Source organism: Macrotis lagotis, chromosome 3 (assembly GCF_037893015.1).
Source record: "Macrotis lagotis isolate mMagLag1 chromosome 3, bilby.v1.9.chrom.fasta, whole genome shotgun sequence".
Lineage (NCBI taxonomy): Eukaryota > Metazoa > Chordata > Mammalia > Peramelemorphia > Peramelidae > Macrotis > Macrotis lagotis.
The window spans coordinates 180,484,656-180,500,501 of NC_133660.1; positions in this window are offsets into that span (position 1 = coordinate 180,484,656).

Genomic DNA, 15,846 nt, shown 5'->3' on the forward strand with positions numbered 1-15,846 from the left:
GCATTAAGATGGATTAGGAAAAGTTTCTTGTAAAAAGTGAGATGTTACCTGGGATTTGAGGAAATACAAGAAAGCACAGATGAGGTGGAAAAGAATTGCATGCATGGGGAACATCCATTAAAAATGCAGAGAGGTGAGAGATGGAATGTGCTGTTTAAAGAGCATCAATGTCATGGAATCACAAAGTACAAAAGAGTGAGTAAGGGTCAAGATGAACTATAAACGTAGCATGGTGATGGTGAGGAGGAAGGGAAGGTTATAAAGGTTCTGTTGTCAAATAGAGGATTTTATAGTTGACCCTGGAGGGTGTTGAAAGCCACTGGAATTTATAGAGTAGGAGAATGACTTTCTGAGATTTAGAAGATCACTTTGTTAAGTGGAGGTTGGAATGTAGTGGGGATGCTAAACAAGCATTCTGATATAATATGGGTGTGAGGTGATAGACTGCATCAAGGTGGTGGCAGTATCAAAGGAGAGAAAGGGATGAATGTGAGAAAATTTTAAGAATGTAAAATCAATAGAACCTGGCAACAGATTAAATTTGGGGGTGAGAGTGAAGAGTTGTGAATGACACCAAGGTTGCAATCATAGGTGACTAATGAAGAGAGTGTGGGGAGAAAGATAAATTTAGTTTCAGACATATTGAGTGTAAGATGTCTATAGCAATTCTGGTCCAAAATTTCTAATAGGCAATTTGAAATAGGAAACTAGAGGTCAGCAGAGAGTTTAGGATAAGTAATTTGAGACATCAGTATATAGATGAAAATTGAATCCATGTGACCTAATGAGATCACCAAATGAAATAGTATAGAAGAGGAAGAGAAGAGACCTCGGATAGAGTCCTGTTGATCATCCAAGGTTAGCACCATGGCATTACCTGAATGAAAGGTGACTGATGAATGGTCAGATATGTAGAAGAACAAAGGGAGCAGTGGCAAGAAATCCTAGAGGGAAGAATTTATCCAGAAGAGGGTGATTAACAGTGTCAAAAATTTCAATTAATTCAAGGATGAGAACTGAGAAATGATCACTGGATTTATCGCTTAAGTGATTGCTAGTAATTTTAGGGAGAACAGTTTTCAGTTCAACAATGAGATAAAAAGCCAGATTGTAGAGAGTTAAGAAAAGACAAAATAAAGTAGAAACACCTCTTGTAGATTGTCTTCTCAAAAAGTTTAGCTATAACAAGATAGGAGAAGTTCAACAGGGCAGGTGGCAGGGATGAATGGGTGAAGGATTGAAAGAAGGGAGAGACACAGAAGTACTTATTGACAAGGAAATACCTAGTAGAGAGGTATCAAAGGTAGGTGAGGATGAAGAAGCAGTCCTTTAGAGAAGATGGGATGGAATGGGAGTATTTGTTTTTGCAGTTCACTTTTCTAAAGAAACCCCCCCCTCTTCATGTGAGAAAGTGGTGAAGAAAGAGATAGTGTCAGCATACACCTAGGTGCTGGGAGATAAAAAGGAGGGGAGACAAAGGAGATGTCACTGAAATGTTTCAGTTTTTCAGTGAAATATGAAGCAAAGTTTCTCACCTGAAGAGAATTGAGGGAGGGAGAGTTATGAGAGACTTAAGGAGTGATGAAAATTTTGGAAAGCTGTAGTTGTAAGTCATCTTTAAGTTCATACATCATGAACATGTACATAGATGATGAACTGGGTACAAAAGTACAAGGAGGAAGAGATAGGTTGGATTAAATCTGGAATTGTGGTAGTACTTTTATTGATCTCAGTCTTCATAATGAAATAAAATCCTGTTATTTTAACATTGATAGTCTTGCAGTGATAATGAATAATTAAAGTATTTTTACGTCACAAGAGAAAAAATTAAAGTTGCATATGTCCCACTGGGAATAAGAGGAATAAATGTTGGGTATGATTGGGCTGTAGCATATTTCCAATTAAGAATTGAAGAGATAAATGAGCACAAAGCATATTGTGCGAGATGTATGATCAGAAAAGAAGGTGAGTTGCTCTAATAGTCAGAGATGGATAAGTGATGGAATAGCTCTCTATTCTTCATGAAATATCAAGAAGTCTAGATGAAGCCCTTTAGCATACTGAATGCACCACCCCATGGAGTAACTATGGCAAATCAGAAAAAAATTATTATAGAGTTGGAAAAAAGGTATGGAATTTAAAAGCAGTACTGTAAGAGGAAATAAATGAATTTTAAAATTTAAATTTTCAAACATATTTTCTATAGTATCTCCTGTGACACTTAAAAGCAAAAGATATATTGAAACAAGAAGTGGGGAATTGAGAGTAGATGAAACATTTTAGCTGGTTCATTTGGTGATTTGCAAAAATGATTTATTGTCTAAAAGAAAGCTGGTTCTCTGTATTTTGATCTCTTGTTTCTTGTGAAATCTTGCAGCCAGATCACTAGATCACTAAATATTAAGTTAGCAATGGATATGACTTTTTATAATTTCAGAGCTGCCAAAACTATTGTTATCTTGTGGTGTGGATGTTGTAGAGTTTGATAAACTTGGGCATGTTATGAAAAACACATGAAATAATGAAAAGAACTTTTGTTTCAGCTTATTTGAATCTTGGCTCTGCCCTTTACTTTGGTGACATCACTTGATCTCTTAGCTCAGTTTCCTCTCTGAAAATAATTTAGAAGATATTCAAAAGTCATTTCAGTTCTAACTCTCTGAGTCTATTGTTTTTTCTGTGACTGATGCCCTGCTCTTTAAGTTACAGAGGAATAAGTAATTCATTGACATATGACTGATTAGAGCTTAGATTTCTTACAAACATAAATTTTGCCATTTTATGGCAACTTTCTTTTACATTCTTATGCCCTAATTTTGATTTTATATTAGTTTGTCAATGTCCAACATTTAAAAAACTTCTAAGGCATTTATTTAATTTCCTGCACTTGAAAAGATTAAGGTCATATAAATAAAAGTGGGTAAGTACCTCTTGTTAGTGTAGAGAATATTGTGTTTTATTTTAAATAGTATCAAGAGAGAATTTGAGAGAGTAAAGGAGCATCATAGATCACTTTAGAGGAATGAGACCAAGAACAAAGTAGTTTTCATATTTATAGAAGTAATTAAATGACTTTTCTTGAAAGCTATGACTCAGGCTTAATTCTCTTTTATTAAATGTAGTGATAAGCACGTAATGAAAGAGCCACAGGCATAATGTTCTCAAATATTATGATTAACTTTTTGATTTCATTTTAGTATAGCAAACTCCAAGATGAGGAAGTTTTTTCTTATCAATGCAGATTGGCACATTTTTCAGTAACTTTTAGTCTTAGGTAGAGTTGACTAACATATTTAGAAATGAAGTGATCCAAGGATACATGACCAGGCTATGTCAAGTTTAGGATTTTAATTCCTCTTCCTAGTTTCATTGCATCATGCCATCTCTAAATTACTAGCAAATTGACGTATGCGGTTTTCCTATGCTTACTAAATGTTTCTGAGGAGATTTTCTTTGTAATATCTTTTTGACCTTACATATAAGTGGGAAATTTTAATCTTTTTCCTTACCACTCCCTGTGCCCAGAATTTAGTTAGAGAGTTATTATATAATAGTAAAAACTGCTGGCATTTCCAGTCAACTAACTATATAACTTGATCAGCAGCCTGGAATTCACCTCTGACTTATTAACCATATGCCTGCGCAAATAAATGACTTAACCTTGCAGAGGTTTAGTTTTCTTATTGTAAAATGAGCATGATAATACCTTTAGTAACAGAGTTTCGGGGAGACTAAAGTGAATCAATATAGTAAGTATTTTACCAAATTTAAAATGCTATGAAAGTACAATTCTTGGAAAGATTTTATTTATGTTGAGTTTTATAATCTTTTCCCTCATCTTATGCTTCCCTCCCCCCCCACCCCCACAGAAGGCAGTTTGTTAGTCTTTACATTGTTTCCATGGTTTATATTAATCTAAGCTGAATGTGATGAGAGAGAAATCATATCCTTAAGGGAAAAAAATAAAATATAGGAGATAGTAAAATTACATAGTAAGATAAGTTTTTTTTTTTTCTAAGTTAAAGGTAATAGTCTTTGGTCTTTGTTTAAACTCCACAATTCTTTCCCTAGATACAGATGGTATTCACCATCTCAGATAGTCCAAAATTGTCCCTGATTTTTTTACTGATAGAATGAGCAAGTCCATCCAGGTTGATTGTCACCCCCATGGTGCTGTTGGGTTGTAGAATATTTTTCTGGTCGAAACCACGATTCTTAATGGTATTTGCATCATATAGTCATCAAACCACTTTCACATTTTGACAAAACTTAAGGAACTCTTCCCAGAATTTTAAAAATCATAATGGAAAAAGATGTGAAATTTTATTAAGTAAAATATATGTTCTTCCCACATTCTCTAAAAGACATCTGTAGACACTCTTGAGGGGAGGAGAAGTCAGTATTATAAAATGCCTATTATAAAGCATTTGTTGTTGCTACTGCTGTTGCCATTGATACATACAAAGCTAAGATCAGGAAAAAAGGGTATGAGACCTCGTTATGCCTTCAAGCAGAGTTTTACTCTTTTGAGTATGTCCTGTACATTTGTTCTGCAGTTGATGGAATCCATCTCACAGCAAAACAATAACGTGATGGTGTAACCAGAGCAGGCCTCAATTGCTTGTAATGGATTTATCTTCCCTTCAATTCCAGGCTTGTTGTGCCATAAATTCTAAAGAGGTATCTGAATTGGGCATAGATGTCACCGAATCTGAGCAGCATGTCTTTTGTTCTTTAAGATGGAGGTATATACTTAAGTATATTAAGTATATTCCTTCCCTTCCCTTCCCTTCCCTTCCCTTCCCTTCCCTTCCCTTCCCTTCCCTTCCCTTCCCTTCCCTTCCCTTCCCTTCCCTTCCCTTCCCTTTTCCGGTTTTTGCAAAGGTTAAGTGTCTTGCCTAAGACCACACAGTTAGATAATTATTAAATGTCTGAGGCCAGATTTGGACTCAGGTACTTCTCACTGCAGGGCCAGTGCTCTACCCACTGCCACTCAGCCACCCCTCCTCTCTTCTTTCTTGTTCTTCTTCCTTCTCACCCCACTTTGGTATCCTCTTCTTCCTCTCCCCTTTCCCTATTTCCTCCCTCTCTTTTTCTTTATCCTCTTCTGTCAGCTATTGCTGCCTCATCCACTCCAAGTAAAAGTTCTGCATTTTCCCCAACTCTCAAGCTAACTCCCTCTCCTCTTCTTTGATGTTTGTACTGTTTTTAAGCTCAGTTTTCCTTGCTGGCACCAGAACATTTGAGGTTTTAGATTTCCAGATACTGTTTCTATGCTATGTTCTTATGTTCATCTTATACTTTCATCTTCTATTTATTTCTTTAAAAGAATGTAAGTTAACCGTTGTGTTCCCTGCATTCATCTTATCTTTTCCTGAAAAATCCCATTTTTCCCATCACTGGAAGGGGTTTCCCTTTGTATCTTCAGAATTGCATTCTGGATTGCCTCCCATCTATCTTGGACTGTTTATTCCCTACAACATTTTTTGAGAGAAAAAATATTGATTTCAGGCCAAGATTCACTGATCAAATATTATTAAGTGGAAAGACAAGATTTTAAATAATCTCTCTGTGCCCTCAATTTGTTTTGTGTTTTTTAAAGGTTTATTAGAGCTCAAAACAATATTAAACAAGTTAAATTAGTTTAACAGTTCAAGGAAATATTTATTTACAAGAAAGACTATAATTTAAAAATCTGGTGTGTAAGAAAGTCAGTATGAACCAGGAGGCTATGAATTATAATCTTCCATTACATAATTTTTGAGTAAGTTACTTTGTTCATTTGTTTTAGAAAGTTGGAAAGAAAAGAAAATTTAGAGATGATTGAATTCAACACCCTCATTTGAGAAAAGATTAAAATGAGATCAAGAAAAGAGAAATATTCTAACAAGGTAACACCAAGCTATTTAAGCATTCCTCAATCATTTCAGAATTAAATTTTCCTGTCTATTTTTCTGTCTTAAATCAACAATATACAAAAATACTAATGTTTTTGAGAGGTCATTTTGTTTTATGTTACTTTTTAGAATTATTTGTGTATCATGTCAATTCGTTTCTTCATTCCCTAGGGTTTTCTTTTTTTTTTTTTAAATATATTTATTTGTTTTTCCAACTACAAGCAATAGTAGTTTTTACCAATCTTTTTTTGCAAGGTTTTGAGTTTTACATTTTTCTCCCTCTCTCCTCTCCTTCCCATCTCCTCTCCCTCTGACAGAAAGCAATATGATATAAGCTCTACATTTATAATCATGCTAAGTATAAATTCATATTGATCATATTGTGAGAGAAGAATCAGATTCAAATACAGGAAAAAAAACATTAGAGTGACAAACAATGATATAATACATAAGACAACTTTTAAAAATTGAGTAAAATAGACTTTGGTCTTCATTCAATTTCCACAGTTCCTTCTCTGGATTGATTAAAATTGTCTTTGATTATTGTACTGTTAAAATGAACAAGTTCATCATGGCTGATCAACACCCTATGTTGTTGTTAGTGTCTAATGTTTGTCTGGCTCTGCTCATTTCACTCAGCATCAATTCATGGAAGTCTTTCCAGACTTTTCTGAAATCTGTCCTTCCTTATTTCTTATAGAACAATAGTGTTTCATTGCATTCTTATAGTACAATTTGTTCAGCCATTCCCCAATTCTTGGAAATTCCCTCAATTTCCAATTCTTTGCCACTACAAAGAGCTACTATAGATATTTTTTGTACTTGTGGGATTTTTACCCCTTTTTATGATCTCTGCAAGAGATCCAGTAGTATTGGTAGTATCGTATCAAAGATTAAGCATATTGTTTGCTCTTTATGCATAATTCCAAATTATTCTTCAAAAAGTTTGGATCAATTCACAACTCCACCAATAATGCATTAGTGACCCAGTTTTTTCATATCCCCTTCAACATGGAACATATTCCTTTTTAGGTATATTGGTCAATCCAAGAAGCCTGAGATGGTATGTCAGAGATGTTTTATTTGTATTTCTCTAATCAATAATGATTTAGAGCAATTTTCCATATGACTATAAGTAGTTTTAATTTCTTCATCTGCAAATTGTATTTCAAAATCCTCCAGTTTATTACTTTTCATAATGTTGCGAATTTCTTCTTTGATCATAAACTTCTTCCTTTTTGATAGATCTGACAGGAGCTATTCCTTATTCTAATTGGCCTATGGTATTACCTTTTATGTCTAAATCCTCCACCCATTTCAACCTTATCTCGGCATAGGGTGTGAGATGTTAGTGTTTGCCTAGTTTCTGCCATACTATCTTCCATTCTTCCCAGCAATTTTTATCAAGAGTGAGTTTTTATCAGAGAATCTGCAATTTTGGGGTTTATCAGAGCAGAGATTACTATAGTCCTTCACTACTGTCTCTTTTGCACCTAATCTATTCCATCCATCTACCACTCTGTTTCTTAGCCAGTACCAAACAGTTTTGATGACTGATACTTTATAATATTATTTTATTTTATTTTTTAGAAATATTTTATTTATTTTGAGATTTACAATTTCCCCCCATTCTTGCTTCCCTCTCCCCATCCCCACAGAAGACATTCTGTTAGTCTTTACATTGTTTTCATGTTATACATTGATCTCAGTTGAATATGATGATGGAGAAATCATATCCTTAGGAAGAAAAATAAAGTATGAGACAGCAAATTTACATAACAAGATAATGGTTTTTTTTTTGTTTTTCTGATTTGAAGGTAATAGTCTTTGGTTTTTGTTCAAAGTCCATAATTCTTTCTCTGGATACAGATGGTATTCTCCATTGCAGATATCCCTATAATATAACTTTAGATCTGTTATGGCTTAGGCTGTTTTCTGTTGCATTTTTTTCATAAATTCCCTTCAAATTTTTGACCTTTTTTTCCTCCATATGAATTTATTTACTATTTTTTTCAAGCTCATTAAAGAAATTTTTGGGAAATTTGATTAATATGACACTAAATACTTTAATTTAGATTGGTTTGTTATTCTTATTATATTAATTCATCAGCGATTGACATTTGCTCAGTTATTTAGATCTGATTTTATTTGTGTGAAATAAAATTTGTGCAAAATTTGAGCTAAACTAACTAGCATTCCAACATTAGTACTGAATGCAACTAAGATAGGTTATTAGAATGCCAGATGTATGCTTGCCAAAAAAGCCCTACTTTATGGAGAACTCACATAGGGCAAGTGCTCACAAGATGGTCAAGGAGAAGTAATATCAGGACACCCTGAAGGGCTCATTGAAGAGTTTTAGACTTGACTGTACAGCATGGGAGACACTGGCACAGGACCACCAAACATGGCATGCCCTCATTGGTGAGGGCACTGCCTTCTATGAGGAAGACAGAAGTGAAGTAGCTCAAAGGAAATGTGACAAAATGTTAATTTTAGTACCCACCCCAGGTGTTCACATGGACTATTTGTGCCAGATCTGTGGTAGAACATTCCAAGCTTAGATTGACCAAGTCAATCATATTTGAATACAATATAATTTGTCTCAAACATAGTGATGTTGTTTTGTCTTCTTTGATAATGAATACAAGAACCAAACAACCCACTTATTTGTGTGAAAAGTTTTTAATTGTTTTCATAAAGTTTCTAAGTCTGCCTTAGCAGGTAGACTCCTCAGTATTTTATGATGTCTGAAATTATTTTAAATGGGATTTCTCTTTCTATCTTCCTGCTGCCTCTTATTAGTAATATATAAAATGCTAAGGATTTATAGGGAGTTTATCTTATGTCCTACAACTTTAAAGTTGCTAAATTTTCCAGTAGTTTTCTTTAGAAGATTTTCTAGTATTCCCTCAGTTATACATCATCATAGCATCTGAAAAGAACAAGAATTATGTTTCTTCATTACCAGTTCATATTCCTCCAACTTCTTTTTCTTTTCTCACTGCTAAAACTAACATTTCTAACATAATATTGAATAATAATGGTTATAAATGGTTATCCTTATTTTAACCCTGATTTTATTGTGAATATTTCTAGCTTATCCCCCTTGCATATAATGAATATTCATGGTTTTAGATAGATACTGCTTATCATTTTAAGGAACAATCCATTTATTCCTATGCTCTTTCATGTTTTTAATAGGAATGGGTACTATATTTTGTCAAAATTCTTTTCAGCACCCATTGAGAAAATCATATGATTTATTCTAGGTTTGTTTTTGATATGGTCAATTATGCTGATAGTTTTTCCTAATATTGAAACAACTCTGCATTCCTGATATAAATCTTATTTATTATAGTTTATTATCCCAGTCTTAAGATGCTGTAATTGCTTTGCTAATATTTCATTTAAAAAAACGTTGTATCCAGATTCATTAGAGAAATATATCTATAATTTTCTTTTTCTGTTTTAACTTTTCCTGTAAGTATCAGCACCATATTGGTGTCTTAGAAGGCATCTGGCAGATTTGCTTCTTCACCTATTTTTTTCAAATGGCTTTAATAGAAGTGGAACTAATTGTTCCTTGAATGTTTTGATAGAATTCACTTATGAATCCATCTGGGCCTGGAGATATTATTCTTAGGATATTCATTGATGACTTGTTCAATTCCTTTTTCTTAGTTTGGCTAATTTAAGTATTTTATTTCCTCTACTTTCAATCTGGACATTTTATGTTTTTGTAAATATGCATTTCACTTAGATTATCTTTTGTGGGTACTGTCAATCCCAAATCTGTTAATTAGCTTGATTCTTCTCGGTTCTGAGGGAAAGCCAGAAGAACTTAAAGCAGTGCTTGACTTTTCTCCGTCATCTTGGCCAGAACTCTCCCTAGGATTTTCTATGTAAAACAGCCATTGTCCATCCCATAACAGGGATAATGTCAATTGACTTTGTCAATATTAATTAACTTAATCTATTTTTATTTTATTTATTGTCATAGCTTGCATTTCTAGTATTCTGTCAAATAAGAGAGAAAAGAAAAGAATCCTTACTCCAATTATGAAATTACTCAGAAAGTTTCATTGGAAAAAATCTCAAAACAAGGTTGGACTTGGTTTTTAATATGTGCTTTTGATTATATTAAGGAATCACTTTTCTATGCCAGTGCTTTTTTCCTTTGTTTTTAATATGAATGAGGGCTATATTTTGTCATTTTTTTTCTTTTCCCTTTCTATACTCACATGGGATATTTATTTATATATCTGAAGTTCCTTTTTCTTCTAGGTTTATGATCCTATCACCTAAATTATGAGAATTATTTCCTGAATGATAAACTATTTTTGAATCCTTTTCAGGAATTCACATTATAATTTCTCCCTTCTAAAGACTGATGAATTTTATTTCAAATCTTTGCATTATATTTCATTAGTTTTATTGATTTATAACTTTATTTCCTTGCTTCATTCTTCTCTGGGTTGATTTTCAGGATGCAATTTGTTCTTAAAACTAGGTTGATAGAATACCAATGGAAAAAATCATTATGGTGCACATGTTTGAGAGATATCATTGACATTTCTCAAGTATGTTGCTTTCCTCTGGTAGTTCATTTATAGCTTGCTATTTTTTTATTGTATAGTTTATGCTCTCATGTCTTGTTTTAGTAATTTCACTATTATCTATTCATGAACAGATCCATTTCCTTTTAAAATCTCTTTTTGCTGATATATATATATGTAAATATGGGCTTTATATATCTATATATATGGAAATATATGCATATGCACATAAGTGTATACATGTATACATGTATTTGTATATATATATATGTATCTTTTATTGAATTTAATGAATTATTTCGTTGATTTTCTCTGCTACTCTGGAACTTTATGCTATTATTTAATTATTTTTCTTGGTAATATTATTGCTTTATTTTCTCTCCTTTTTGATCTTAATATTGCTTTCTTTTTAAATTTATTCGCTATGTCTTCCTCATTTATGGGACTCAGAATCTTTATTTTTCCTTCAAGTCTTATTTAATATATCATCTCTTCTGTTACATCCTTCTTTGTCCTTGCAAGGCATTATAGCACTTAAATTATAATCAGAGGAAAAAAAATTTCAAATCATACCTCTGTAAATTACTGCATGTGTGAACTTGGGTAAGCCACTTATACTCCTTAAGTTCTGATTTCCTCAGGTTTAAAACTAAGGAATTGAACTAGGTGGTCTCTAACTTTCTTTATCTATGATCTTATTGACTTCTTACTTAACTGTGGTTACCTTAGGATTGTATGTTTTGTTCACTAACTGTGAAAATACTCAAAGGTTCTTCCTACCTGGATGCCTTTTCCACAAAGTTCCCCAAGTTCCAAAAGCAGAAGTCTTTCATGTCACCCCTCAACTCAAGAAAACCAGTCTCTGTTTCTTCTAGGATCAAAAGTTAACTTTTCTGGCATTTAAATCTATTCATAATATTCTCCTGGCTACCTTTACAAGTACAATTAAATATTATGCCCATATATTTGGTCAATGATCCAAACATATTGATCAACAATTATCACAGCAACTAGAATACGATAGGCACTTTACAAATCCTCATTGATTGCTATCCAACAAGCATGAAATTCTGTCTCCATGCTTTTAGACTAATTGTTCTCACTTTTGCCTCTCAGCTTTCCTTATATCTTTTAAGATTCATCTCTGATGCTTGTTTCTTCTTCAAGTCTTTACAATCCTTTCAGTTGTTTTGTTAAATATCTACCAAACTACCTTAAGCTAATTTTGTATTTATTACTTCTTGAAGATAAGGGGGGATTTAATTTTCATTTTGTATCAATTTTACATAGCACTATATGTATATGTATATGAACTATCTAATGTATTCCTACTTTGGAATCCTGATGTATTGTTTTTGATTTGGTTATTTTTTCATACTCCCTAAGGAGGGAAAAGGAATAAAATACTTTCTTTTATTCTTAGAACAATATTTGTGAGGCCAGTTGAGGGAATATACATCACTTACATGCTAAAAATCTTTAGGCTGATAAAGCAATTTGCACAACTCCTAATAATAATGAATGGTCTTCAGTGATGTAGACTGACATTTCAAGGAATTCATACTTGTTCCCTAGCATATTTATATAGGTTGGTATAGAAAGCATTGTAATCCCCACTATTTTTTGAAGCAAACCATTTTTCCATTTCAGTACATAGGTAGAGGAAATATTCAATACAAAGAGGAATCATGTTTTAGTACAAAATGACTAAACCTTGACACAAGCATTCTCCTCTAGCACTTGAATCACTTGTTTAAAAGAGAAGGAAAGCATACAGTTAGTAGCAATCGCACTCAGTCACTTTCTTCTACCTAAAGTCAGCAGTGACTTTTGCTTCCTTCTAGAACTGTGCAAAATGATTCATTTTCCTTGATGTATAAGTGTGTGAAATTTGAACATTTTATACTTATTCCACAAGATAATTCCCAATGAAGTGTTGCCATTTTTGTCAATGCATGTAGCTGATCACAGCAGAAACAGCCTAAATCTACCCTTGAGCAAAAATCGTCATTTATGAATGTTGCTTAGAAGAAAAAAAATGATATTTCTTTGAAAGGAAAGGCAAAATTCTACCATTAATTTCAAACTTCTTTCTTCTTTATGTGGAAGTCTACTGAAGACTAAATCCTTATTGTGTATAGAAGATTGAATTACCCTAAAGGTAAAGATACTATGGGATCAATACTAAAAGAGATGGCACTCATTCACAGAGATTTAATTACAGCAACATTATTTGGGACCTTGCTTACATGTTAAATAATTTAGAGGGTGTTGAAAAATACTTTCCTTAAAATGTTTTATCCTCTGTCTGGTTTCAGGTGGCAGCAATAGTGCTTGGCATTTTGACCTGAACCTTCCTTAGAGTAGACATCATTCACTGAAAGTCTTAGTCTTTTCACTTCTACCTTAAGCAACATCACACCAGTTTTTCTTTATGGTTAGACTTTAAGGATGGGAACTTTAAGGTGCCTCAGAGTCCACTTCTTGTTTTAAATGTGAACCTTAGAATAAACTATACCACCCTACCACTCCTGTTGCAACTTGCCCTACATAACAATTGTTCCAATTAGAATGTTGTTCAAACATTTTGTGCCTCTAAATCTATTGTTTTCCCTTTGGAAATAGAATTAAGTTTGAAAACAGATTGTTAAAAATTCAAACAATAAATCCTATTTTGTTCACCCTGATTCTTCTTTTTTTTAACATTTCCCTCCTCTCTTAGGTTCTACTTACTCTTTTCCCCATATCACATTCTTCATTCTTCTTCATATTAAACAATTCCTCTCATCTTCTGCATTCCTTTTTATGCTTATCTCTTTTGTGGAATACATGGCATAAGGGATAGATACTCAGTAATAGAAAGAAATCAGATAGCATATCTACACATACTGCCTATGTAACCCTGAGCATGTGATTTAATCTTTCTGAGGTCTAAGCAACTCATTAAAGGTAAGCAAAAAATAAAGGTGATAAATGGCAGTAGAAGAAGATTCCATATCCAGGAAATCCTCAATAAAAACAAGCAAATAAAAAACACAAGTCCAATCATTGAATTAAGCTATTGGCTACATTTTTTGGTGATTTTTGATCATTAAAATTTAAAAAAATTATTAAGGGTTTTTGCTCTATTATAAGTACATCTCTATTTTATTGTTGGAAAATATGTTCACTAGAAATGAAATATATATACCTTTAAAGTAAAGACTCAAAGTGAAGGGAAAAGCATAGATCATGGATGTAATCAAACAAAACTGAAAAGAATAAAAAAAATGTCATTCTCCACAACATTTTTATATGGGGAATCTGAGGCTTATAGCAGGTGATAGTGTACATTTGTATATACATAGATTTTTATATGTTTGTAATATATTTTAATAAATTCCCTATCATTGTTTAGTGATGAGATGAACAGATCGTTCAAACATTCTATGTTTAAATAAACATACACACACATATATGTGTGATTCATCAATATAGGGCTTTCTTAGTGAAAACTTCCTCTATCACATGAATTAAACATCTTCTTTACAATTTAGTCTTAAAATGTTACCTGAATCATGGAAAGGTTAAGTGATTTACTCAGTATCAGAGATGAAGTTTGAACTATCTTTTAGCCTACATTGTCAACTTTTTATCTCATTCACAATACCTTGTGATCTTTCCATGATACCATAGTCTTAGGATATCTCTTAATATTATGCTTATGTTAAAATTAAATGTTTAAGTAAAATTAAATTATTTGTTGATTCATGTTCATTTTGTTTTATCTATAATATTTTCTTCAAATTTTCTCTAATACTTAGCAAATGCCTGGCACATAGGAAGTGTTCAACAAATGCATATTGATTGATTGACATGGACTATATATTTCATGTGCACCAACAGAAAAATAAAGTTAATAAAGTGAGTTCAATTTGCTACTGCATTAGGGGAATCATATTGTCAGTTATGATGTACTTCCCTGGTCAGAGCACAGCAAGAATATTGGCTTGTGACACATTCTAGCACAGTCATTGATAAACTGTTGTCAATCCACAGGAAGGCAAGGACAGGGGTAGATCACTTCAAGATCTTATGATGACAGTTGTTTGAATTAACTGAGAAAATTTCCCTTCAAGATTTAAGAAGGGTATTGTAGTGATCCTTTTAAAGAGAGTGATTAGATATATTCTTTTATTTTCCTGAAAGTAGAATAAAGATAAATGGATGTCAAATTAGGCTTGATGGAAGAGAAAATTTCTTAAAATTTTGAAGAAGGAAAAATGGTAGGAAACCTGGTCTTATTAAGTTCTAATAATTCATGAAACCTGAATTAAACATTTGCAAAAATAATCGTTCAATTAATTCTCAAAACAACCCTGTCCAGCAGTCTTCTATTGTTATTTTCCTTTTAAAGACTGAGGGTCTTCTTGGGTGGAGTCAAGGGGGTGAAGAAAAACCAAGAAATTTCTGAAGTTTTCCCCCCAAAAAACTTTAAATGAAGCCTCTAAACAGATCATGAAGTAACAGAATCTACAGAAAGATAGCGTGAACCAACTTTTCAGCTCAAAGTATCTTGGAAGAACTTCAGGAAATATCTGTATCATATGGGTAAAAGGGTTAAAAAAAGGTATAGGTGGGTGAATTGTCAAGATAACAGAAGACTAGCTCACTAACTAAAACATCTGAATCTGGGTTAAGCAGACGAGGGCCTCAACCTGTGTGGAAAGTCAAATTTGAGACATGGAATACTGGTGCAAAAAGCAGGACTGGGTCAGGCTACCCTAACATAGGGAACAAGTTGTGAGTATTGTATACTGTGAATACCAGTGCAAAAAGCCAGAGAGTAGTCCCCTGGACAAAATGATCGGAACTATGTACTCTGTGGCCCAAGAGCAGTGCTAAACTTTCAAAGTGAGCAAAAATTCAAAAAAACTATTATGCTAACAGGGAAGATCAAAATGCCATCTTAGAAGAGGAAAGCAGTGAAAAAATACATACATGTGATCCATCAAAGGAGATCATGAATTGGACACAATTCTAAAATGTCCTCTTGGATGAGCTCAAAAAAGGACCTATCAAACCTACTTTAAAAATGATAAGAACTGAACAGGAAATATGATCTTCAAACATAAGACTTTTGAGATATGTAAAAAGTCAAACATTTTGTGAAAGTTTGTAAAAAGGAAACAAGTTATTCAATAAGAAAGCTGTATTCACACACGGGAAGATAATCTATAACTCTTAAGAATTGTATTTCTATTAGAACAGTTTAAAGGAGCATACTTAGAGGGTGTGGATAAAATTGATTATGATTTGATAGTCTTGAGAGTTATATTTCTATGAGTACTATGGATAGGAGTATACTGAGACATAGAGTTTAAAAGAGGTATTAAACAATTAAGATTTGA